The sequence below is a fragment of the Eretmochelys imbricata genome, chromosome 11 (assembly GCF_965152235.1).
Source record: "Eretmochelys imbricata isolate rEreImb1 chromosome 11, rEreImb1.hap1, whole genome shotgun sequence".
Taxonomy (NCBI): domain Eukaryota; kingdom Metazoa; phylum Chordata; order Testudines; family Cheloniidae; genus Eretmochelys; species Eretmochelys imbricata.
This window is the reverse complement of record NC_135582.1, coordinates 35,730,902-35,741,457: the sequence shown is the minus strand read 5'-3', so window position 1 is coordinate 35,741,457 and position 10,556 is coordinate 35,730,902.

Below are 10,556 nucleotides of genomic sequence, written 5' to 3'. Positions count from 1 at the left end.
TGTAGAGTTGTAGCTTCTTGAATGAAGTTCTCGTACTCTTCAAAGTTTTATCAGATATTTAAAATGTAAAGGTAAGTTAACTGCCCCTTCATGATGATGAACCTGCCACCAATCAAGATGGTGCAAGGAACTGAACAGGTGGAACCCTAATCAGCATGAACTTTTACAAAAGGGAATTTAATTTAAAAGAACAATCATTCCAGGTGACCTCAATAAACCAGAAAGCTATTATAAAAGTAAATATACATGTTGACAGCTACACCCATACATTTGGAAACTGCAAATATGTTCAGTGTAAAGTAATGAAAGTTCTTTTTAAAAGCTCTTATTCTGCCCTTGTATTATTTTAGGAAGCACTCTTCTTTCCCGTTATAGCTTTCTTTTCACGTTATCTCTATGTGGGACATTGATTTTTAAAAATATTCTGATTATTTTTCATAATATCGCTCCTGTCACACCCTGCAAGTGCAGGTATTCATACATAGCATTTTGAACTCAATGACAAATAGGCGCAACAAAATCCTCCCCACCCCAAAGAAACAAAACTTATGGTCCCCTTTATTGTGTCCTTCGGCAGCATGTCCTTAAACTCAGCAAATGTCACCTCTGTTGGAAATGAGAGAGAGGAAATTCCAGAATCAAGGAATACTACTAAGCATGTTGCCTGTAGGAGGAAGATGAGAATCTATCTGTCTTATAACATGAGCATCACTTTGATATCTGACTACAGAGTATGAGACTACATTATTGTAGTGAACACAAGGTGTCTCTTCTTCTCTTCCACCATTTTGTCTCTCTAAGTACTCCTGTGGCTTTCACATGAGCAGCGTCCAGGCATGCATGGACTTCACAACCCCAACAGTGAAGTAACAAGGTAGTAGTATTCCCACTTTACAGTTGGGTCCTGCAACAGATACAGAGAGATTTAAGGGTCATGCCCAGTGCTATACTATGTTTGTAGAAGAGCCAGGAACTGAAGCCACATCTCAGTTCTGTAACTTAATCACAAGACTTTCTTTGTTAGGGAGAAATTTTTATAGACCCCTTGTTTGAAAAATGTGAATTCTGGGGTATTGAAGGATGAATGGGTCAAACTTTTCTTTCTGAAGGCACTGAGGCTTGTGGTCATTCTAATCTCTTTTGGAAGAGAGTTCAGGATCTGTGGGTTAGTTGCTGGGTAAGCTCTGTCTCCAGCTTCACTCTTGAGACTGATAGTTCTATTGCTCTAGCCATGGGAGACTGTGATCTTATAGGATGAGATTTATAGATTCCAAGGCCAGAAAGGACCACTCTGATCATCTAGTCTGACCTCTTGTATAGCACAGACCACAGAACTTCCCCAAAATAATTCCTAGAGCATATCTTTTAGAAAAACACCCCATCTTGATTTAAAAATTGTCAATGTTGACATGACCCTTGATAAATTGTTCCAGTGGTTACGGTTAAAATTTTACAGTTTATTTCCAGTCTGAATTTGTGTTTAACTTCCATGTTATACCTTTCTTTACTAGATTGAAGAGCCTATTATTGAATATTTGTTCCCCATGTAGGTATCTACAGCCTGTAATAAGTCACCCCTTAACCTTCTCTTTGCTAAGATAAATTCAAGAAGCTCAATCTATTTATCACTATAACACATGTTTTCTAATTCTTTAATCAATGTTGTGGCTCTTCTCTGAAGGCTCTTCAATTTGTCTACATTATTCTTGAACTGTGGGCACCAGAACTGGACACAGTATTTCAGCAGCGGTCACACCAGTGCCAAATGTAGGGGTAAAATAATCTGTCTACTTAGATTCTCCTGCTTATGCAGCCAAGGATTACATTAGCTCTTTTGGTGACTGCATCACATTGGGAGGTCATGTTCAGGGGTGGTGATTATCCACCCCTATCCCCAGTCATGTGATAGTGTCCCCGCGTCCTGTCCGTATGACCTACATTCTTTGTTCCTAGATGTATACATTTACAATTAGCCTCATTAAAACACAAGTTGTTTGCTTGCTTCCTGTTTACCAAGTGATCCAGATCACTCTGAATCAGTGACCTTATCTCTCAAGTAAGTTGGGTCAGTCCCCTGAAGGCGAAGAGCAAAACCTTGACTTTGATGTGGAATTCAACAGCAAGCCTGTGAAGACAGCATAATACTGGGGTGGTATGTGCCCGCAGCTTGGGCGGCTTAGAGGGCTGCTGAGATTTATCACCTGGAGCATTTTAAAAATTGTCTGTTATAGTAATTGAGCTTTGAGGTTACTAATGCATTGTCATGCTGCACAAGTCTGCGTTCTAGTATTGTGTAGCTGTCTGGCCTGCAACAGGTGAAAAGGGACCTTATTGCAGCAGTGTTCTGAAGTGGTGAGAAGTCTAGGTAAAGAACAAGACTACCACCCCTCTTAATGATCTGAGGCCACAGCTTCCTCTGGAGGTGATAAGGTCCTCCACCCCTCAGCAGTAGTTACTACTATGTGAGTTTAAAACAAGAACAACAACAAAATATTAAGGATTGGTTCTTCCAACCAAATCAGAAAATGTCACTGTTTTGAAGGTGACTGGAAGATTTCAGCTTCCTTATTGGATCTGAGTAGTGAACAGAGGTCTGGCAATGAAATATCCTTTTAGGGATAAGGGATATCACTTTTGTTATGGAGTAGGAAAGCTTTTAAAAGTGGCTGCCGTTCATATTATGAGTATCCACATTTTGTACCTCGAAATCCGAAACAAATCTTAACATTTACCCTATCCACTGCCATATGCAGCAGTTTTCTTTTAACTCATACATGAGGGTGCTTGGGTGTTTTTTCAGCATTAAAATGTCTGGGGTTTGTAAATCTGAAAAATCTCTAACCCGCCTACACACATTTTTCCATGCTATGAAAAATATAATATGAAAATCTATGGGGCTAACACATAAGTTTGACATTATGTGGCAACTTGGGTTCAAGTTGAATTTAAATTATTTTGGTATAAAATGTATTTGGTTGAGTGGATATATCTGAAAGGTTGTATTATGCCAAAGAGCAAACAGTGTCTAAGAGGTACTGGTGAAATTCACATGATGAACCCTAGCTGATAAAATGGCTCAATAACATGCCAATGGAAAAGTGCCTTTGTACAGACTAACATGTCAACAAAATTCAGTAGCAAACATAGTTATAGTTTAAAAAATTAAGGACCAAAAAAATTCTGATGAACAATACAGTATATACTCTACATGTGCTGTGATATTTATAGATCAAGGACTGAGGTAAAACTGTAACACAAATACTATAGGATTTTATTCCACAATAATGGTAATCTGCCCAAATATTGCTAAATTTGCATTAAAAACTTGTCCCATCAAGCTAAAAAACACAGTTTTGCTGATGAAAGATCTTCTATGCTGTGAGGTGGACATCAAATCAGCATGAAACCAAATATGCTGTAATAGCTGTTGAATACCAGGAGGAAATTGACAGAGAGACTCATCCGAATGACATTAATTGCTGGCATAATAGTACTGTTCCTGGCATCTTTCAAAGTAGTTGAACATAAGCTCCTTAACTAAGCTTTTTAGTAGTGAATACCAGTGGAAACCATCTGGTTAAGGAGAATCTGTTTGTGTAAAATACTTCTTTATTTCCAATTAGGGGCTTCAAACAGATTTTCATTTCCCTCATAATATATTTTAAATGTGATTTATGAGCAGTGGAAAAATAATGAGAGTATATTTCATATATAAAATAAATTAATCAACAGTAGTTATCCTGATTTCCTAAATCATAGGTAATCCCACAGAGTTTGAGGATGATTGGCTATCATTTTATGGAAGTCAGTTATCATTGGTGAATCTGCAGGTGGTTAATGAGACTGATCCAGGATCCACAGATCTTGTCAGAATTGAGACAGTCATTTCTCAATGGGAGGATCTGGATTGTTGAGTTGGGCTGCAATGTGTTCTTTCCTCCTTTTCTGTTTCTCCATTTCCTGTCATCTAAATTGTATCTCAAAATACTGGGATCCTCGCCACAAGATCCTTTTCCATTTTGGTAGAGTTTGGGTTTCCCATGACTTCATGTGCCAGTTACTTTTCAGGTGGTCCATCAGGGTTTGAATGGCCCAGGTCCCAAATTTCATTGTTCAGTTTTGACTGCAGTAAGGTGATCCATTTGGATGTGGTTATCCAGTCGGGGGAGGTGAGGCAGACTACATTTAGGTCACCTTTTCCAGCCCCCTCCCTGTGCAGGGTGAGCAGAGTGGATCCTAAAAAGGGCTGCTCAGTCGCAATTGCAGCTGTCGAGTTGCACTCCTGCCTCTGTCCAAATGCAAAACCAACCATCTGACAGCCATCACCCGCATGCTAGTCCATGATTAAGAGCTTCCTGTCATCACTGTCCTGCACCTGTCGCCACTTGCCAATCACTACAGGACTTGGACATGAATATGGAAGGTGCCTATGCATGGATTCATTTAATGTGGAGACACAATTGCACACCAGTTTCCACAAGGTGCTAGACAGGATGAGGAGCATAATCCAATGGCAAGGAGATGATTGGAGATCTTCATCCTGCTGCAGCCTTCATCCACCTTCACAGCTATTAAGAGAAATTGTCCCTTCAGGTTCAGACAAATAGGGATCCAGTTTCCCCCCCAAGTCCTCAGTGGCAGAGCAGGCGGATGAAGAGACAATTTGTCTCACTGATTTTTTACGTAGAGCAGGGTGGGGAGGGGAGGGAGAGAGGGGAAAACTAACAAACTAAAAAAAAAAAAATATGCAAGCCCCTGTGATAGCCCTAAGATTAGGGTAATCACCTCAGATGTAGGAAACCCAGGTTCAAGTTCCTGTTTCACCTGATTTAGATCAAGGACATGAACTTGTCTTCTCTTATCCCAGGTGAGTGCTTAACTGCTGGGCTATTGGCTATTCTGGGGATTGTGGGAGTTTCTGTGTTTGGTGTGTGTGCAAGCTGTCCTTCTGTTAGTTTGGTTTTTCTTTGTTACTGGTTTGTTTCTTTTAGGAATAGTGGTGTTTCCCCTTCCCCTGCTTTTTACCTATGGGGGCCACAGGGGACTCATTCAGAGGTCCATTTTAGATGGGTTTAGCACTCTTACCTACAGATCTGGGGTTTGATGTGTGCCTGCATATCCTCTTCTGTGGAGGACCTATTGCTGAGTGTAGGTGAGGTTACTGGCTGTGTCAACATAAAACCTGCCTCTCAAGCAACTCTATAGTGATCTTTGTGACCCAGAAGCAGTTTGTGAATTGGTTGGTCCTGACAGGGCTCTGGGTCAGGTGTCTTTTGTTCCAGTTTTCCCTTTGTTTACCCCTGTAATGAAAACAGTTTTTCCCCAGTCCCTCCTTTCCTTTGCAATAAGACCCTGGTATCTGATCTTTCTTCATATGGGAAAGTAGTTTCTCCTGTTTGGATGATCCTACTAGCCTGTAAGAGTTTAGACATCAGGTATGATGTTAGGGTGACCAGATGTCCCGATTTTATAGGGGGCAGTCCTGATATTTGGGGCTTTTTCTTATATAGGCATCTATTACCCCCCCACCAACTTCTGTCCCAATTTTTCACACTTGCTATCTGGTCACCCTATATGACGCCATTCCCAACACCAGGTTTATGTGGTTTTAAATGACCCTAGGCAGCCCTGGGGATGGGACATATTATACAGTGTTTGCCACCACTGGGAGTATGAAATGTTCCTTGTGTGGTGAACCTGGTCACCTGAGGGGATCTTGCCCATGTACTGCTGACTCTGGAGAAAGGGGGAAGGAACATCATAGGGCCAGCAGAAGACAAAGCCTCTGTCTGCACAACTTGGATCTGCTCCCCCTCCTCTCCCTAGATGGTCTGCTGCTGTTCAGGGGACAGTCGCTCTAGAGAGGCCCTCTACTGTGGCCCCATCACCTGTGCTGAAACAGAAATGAGTCCTAGAGTCTGAAGAGCACCTCCTTGCAGAGCAAGGGAAGACAGTTGCTGGAGATGGGGGTGAGAAGCAGACTAGTGAAATAGATCTGTCTGGGGCGGTTATTAAAAAGGCCAAGCTTCTGGAGGCTTCTGATCTGCTAGCCGTGGCTGAGAGTGGAATCTTACAGGCCCCTGTGGAACAGGATGGCATAGCTTTGGGTGATGGCTCCATGCCTGGCATAGTGATCCTTCAGGCCCATGATTGTACATGCCATCATGCCTGCAACTCTTGAGAGGAGGGAGCTGTCAGCCACTCCCACAGAGTGCATCTCCCTTGTGAGTGATGAGGGTGCTGCCACAGTAGTGCAATGCTCTTCTGAGCTTCTAGAGTCTGAAGGTGGAGAAGAGGATGATGATGACCCCTGGGTCCTTGCTGGTCCCTGATGTCCCAGCCAGTCAGCTGAACAAGAGGGTGGGCAAAGTGTGCACAAGATCAGTGATTTCTTAGGTAGCACTAAAATGGAGAAGCGAGTTGAGGTTAAGGCCTAATTTGCTGTGCTTTGCCTATTTAACTACTCTTATTCTGAGAGACACCTCTATCAATTGCAGGAAACATTTCTCTCTCAGGAAGTTGCTGAGTAAGGTTAGGAAGCATTCAGGGACTGTTCAGGGCATATTGTCTCCCCCTTGGCTCATGGCTCTCCAGATACCCCACTTTCCATTGTTTCTTTCTTCTCTGTGGTGTACTGGGCATTCCTGACATCCCACCACTGTTTCAGGGACTCACACAAGGGCTTCTTCTGCGGCTGCCAATGCTACCAGAACTCAGCCTGAGTGAAATTCAAGTTCTGCAACAGTTTAGCAATAAAGTGCCAGTAGGAAGCACACACAGGAAGAGAGAGAGACATAATTATAGTCAGACAAGCGTGTGGGAGAAATATCAGCTTCTGAGGTGCTTACTGAAGGGAAAGGTGTAGCGAGTCCTGGTTTGGGCCTGTTTCACCCAGCTGCATGACACCGATGTTCCCACTTGATTTTATTTATTTATTTTTGGTTTTGATAAAAAGACTATGGATCACCAGAAGATTCACAGCCTTGGCTGCCCAGTGGTCATCTGATGACTGACACTACAGAGATCTGGAGAGTAGCTGTTTCCTTTTACTGTTCTGTATTTGCCTGAAGACTGATGTCCAGGTAATGGATGAGCTGTACCAGGCATTGCCCAGTCTGAGTGGCAAGGAGATGTGGCATCCAAATGCACCTGTCTTTGTAGGAGCTCTCTTGCAGACCTGCAGCTCTCTATGGGTAATATCCCAGGTTTCAATAGACAGACCTCTGAATTTTATAAACACTGTTGGAATCTGATTGGTTCTGATATTTTCCTGGTTGTGCTGAAGTGTGTCCAGGAGAAGAAAGTGCCCCTCACATGCCACAGGGCACTAATTACCCCTGCTGCCAAAGAAACCATTATGATTTAGGGAAATAAGACCTGTTTCCCTTCTCTGTTCTGATGCTAAAATCCCGGATAGGATTTTATAAAATAGGCAGATGGACTCTTTGATGCACCTTGATCAAACATATATGTATCCCTGAACTGCTGTATTTTTGATAAATTGTTTTTAATTTGTGATATTTTTACAATAAGCAAACCTCTTAATCTGCATGTGGGGTTTATTTCAGTGGACCAGGCGAAAGCCATGGTGAACTCTGTAAAAAGCTATCTTTTAAAAAATTTAAAAGCACTTGGGATTGGGCCAGTGTTTACATCATATATTTTTTATTGTATCATACCATTTTTAGTGTTTTAAAGATTAATGGGGGTCTTAGCTGCTGCTTCCCAGTATGCAAAGGCATTCATCGGGGTGCCTTCTGTCTGGGATGTTCTATGCCCTGAGCCTGGTGCCAAATGGCCAGCCTCTCTCTGCCATGGATGCTGGATGCTTCCCCGGTTTGTCTATTGACCTGTGCAGATGACATCTCCACTTTTATCATGTCTGAGGGTGCTGTGCAGGCACTTTGCCTCTGTATGGGAGTATACAAACAGGCATTCTCTTCCCAAATCAATTGGGCTAAGAGTAATTTGATTTTACTGGGTTCCTGGCAGTGCAGCAGTCCCCAACTGTTGCCCCAGCAATTGCAATGGGGCACTGTTAGAGGCTGGCTGGTCCTTTAAAGCAAGCTGGCCTCAGTCTGGTCCATGACCTAGCAGTAACCCCTCAGACTAGCTCCTGATCTAGCCACTCTGGGGCAATTAGTAATCTCAGCTGGGTGAAGTGGAGTTAGTGACTGATCTGAGCTGCAGAGGATTACTTAAATAGAGCTGAGTTCAGTTGTGGGAGAAGACCCATAAGAGAGAGGGTAGAGAGTTTGTCCTCTCTGGGAAGGAGCCGGGGGCAGACTGACTGACTGAGGAAGACCATAGGGACAGAACTGATCCCCATGGCAAGCCCTGGGGGCAAGATACAGGGAGAGACTGCAGAGGAGGCAGGACTCTACTATGGAGAGAAACCTACAGACAGTAGCGCAGGTTCCTGTGGGAGGAATCCCTGAGACTGCCCAAGGGGAGCAGAAAAATTATCTGGATTTTCATTTGGACTCTTTAGTTACCCTGGAAGGCGTTTGGACTTTATATGTCTTGGCCAGAGGGTGAGGAGGCACTGGAGCAGAGGATACTAACAGTGTTATACACAGATGGAAGAGGGTGCTCCAAGGGTCAGTGTACCCCATCCCAGGCATCTCTTGGATTAGAGTGTTGGGTTTTTGGGGGGTGGGGAGTATCTGAACAGTAGATGTTAAAGCACTGGGAGGGGGAAGAGGAGAGGGTGCTGGGTTGGCTGCAGAAATGGCATTGGCTTCTTCCTAGACTTCCTTTTCGGAGGTGGATTTGGATTGCCAACAGCCTTGTGGCCTCAATGTTGTTGCACTAGTTGGTGTGTCTGGACCTCCCTGGGGCTCCTGGACTTGAGAGGGCCATCGACCACTTTTTTCAGGAACAGTTACCATTGTTTGGACGCTGCTGTTGCTGTTAAATTGGGGGCAGGGGTAGAGTCTCATCAACCTGATCAATAATATGGCAGCTTTTCACCTTCTGTCCAGCAGCTGCTGTACTTGGACTCCCCTTGCTCTCTTCTCTGTCTCCCCTCCCCACCTCCCCCCATCCTGCTTTGACTCTCGTTTGTTTCTGCTCACACCCGGTCACTTGGAGCGCCTGGGTCTTCTGATGTATGTGGGGTCTGAATGAGCTCTCCTGTGACATCTAGTGATACACTGGGGAAAAAGACTTCAGGAGCAGATCATATTGGCATAGACAAACTTACTTTGCCGAGGCTTTCAGCAGGCAGACCTGCTTTGTCAAAATGATCAATTTTGGCTGGTTTTGGGTTACAATTCACTTTAATATTGAATGCACAGGTAATGATCTGTTATCCTTATTGTATGAGTAGAAGGCAGCAGAGCTATACTTTGTTTGCCTGATTAAAGGTGTCCCCCTAAACTAAATCGCCCTTGTTAAGAAGTGGGTAGGAAAGCCAAATCCCATTGACGCTGAGGGGGGTGGGCACAGATATGCCTACCTGATGGTGTGGACTCTGCCTAGAGAGTACTAGGCACAATTTGACCCTTCGCTCGTCAGTACTTTAAAAACAGAGTTGATTGGACTCAGTTGAGCATCCTTGCTTTTGTTGAGTGATTATTAGAGCTGAAATCACTGATGAGCAGGTGTAGGGGCTAAGCCTTGGGCCTCATATGGGGGCAGTGCTGCAGTGCAAGATGACAGAGGCAGCAACACAGAGCTTTCCTGCTACCTGGTGAAACCACTAAAAGGTGAAATTAGTAAGAGCTGGGCGAAGTGGGGGACCCTCCGAATGCGGCATGGCAGAAGTGGCAGTAAGAGAACAACAGGGGTGGAGGTAGTTGCAGAGGCAGTGGCAGCATTGTTCAAACCCCCCCCCCCTTTTTTTTTAATGAGGGTTGGAGGTGGACCTATGTGAATGCAACTCTGGGACTTGGCTCACTAAGGACAACCAATTGTGAATGGGTGCAATGGCGGGAGAGGGGATTGGTATGTTAGAGACACTTTTTGGACTTTCCCACCCCAAGATGGGGAATTTTGGGCAATGGATGCTGCCCAACATACTGTGGGGTGGATTTTGGCTTATGGTTTTATGCTTTTGAATATGGTACACGTAGTGGTGTTTTCCCAAATAATGCTGGGTTTCCTTTCCCTCTATAATTTTTGTCTTTTATTATATGCAGACTCAGTGCTTGTGGGTGGAGAAGTATTGCTTCTAAGGGTATGTCTACACTATAATTAGACACCCACAGCTGGCCTGTGCCAGTTACTTGGGCTCACGGAGCTTGGGCTAAAGGTCTTTATCTGCAGTGTAGATATTTGGGCTCAGGTTGCAGCCCAAGCTCTGGGACCCTCCCACCTTGCAGTGTACTAGACCCCAGGCTTCAGTCCAAGCCCTAATGTGTACACTGCAATTAAACAGCTCCTTAGCCCAAGCCCTATGAGCCCAAGTCAACTGCACAGGCCAGCTCTGGATGCCTAACTGCAGTGCAGATATACCCTTATGGGCACCCAGCAGTGATGGTGAGTTTTCCCAGATTACTGGGGGCTCAAGCCAGTTCTTTTAAGAGGAACCCCTAGATATTGAACTTGGCCCT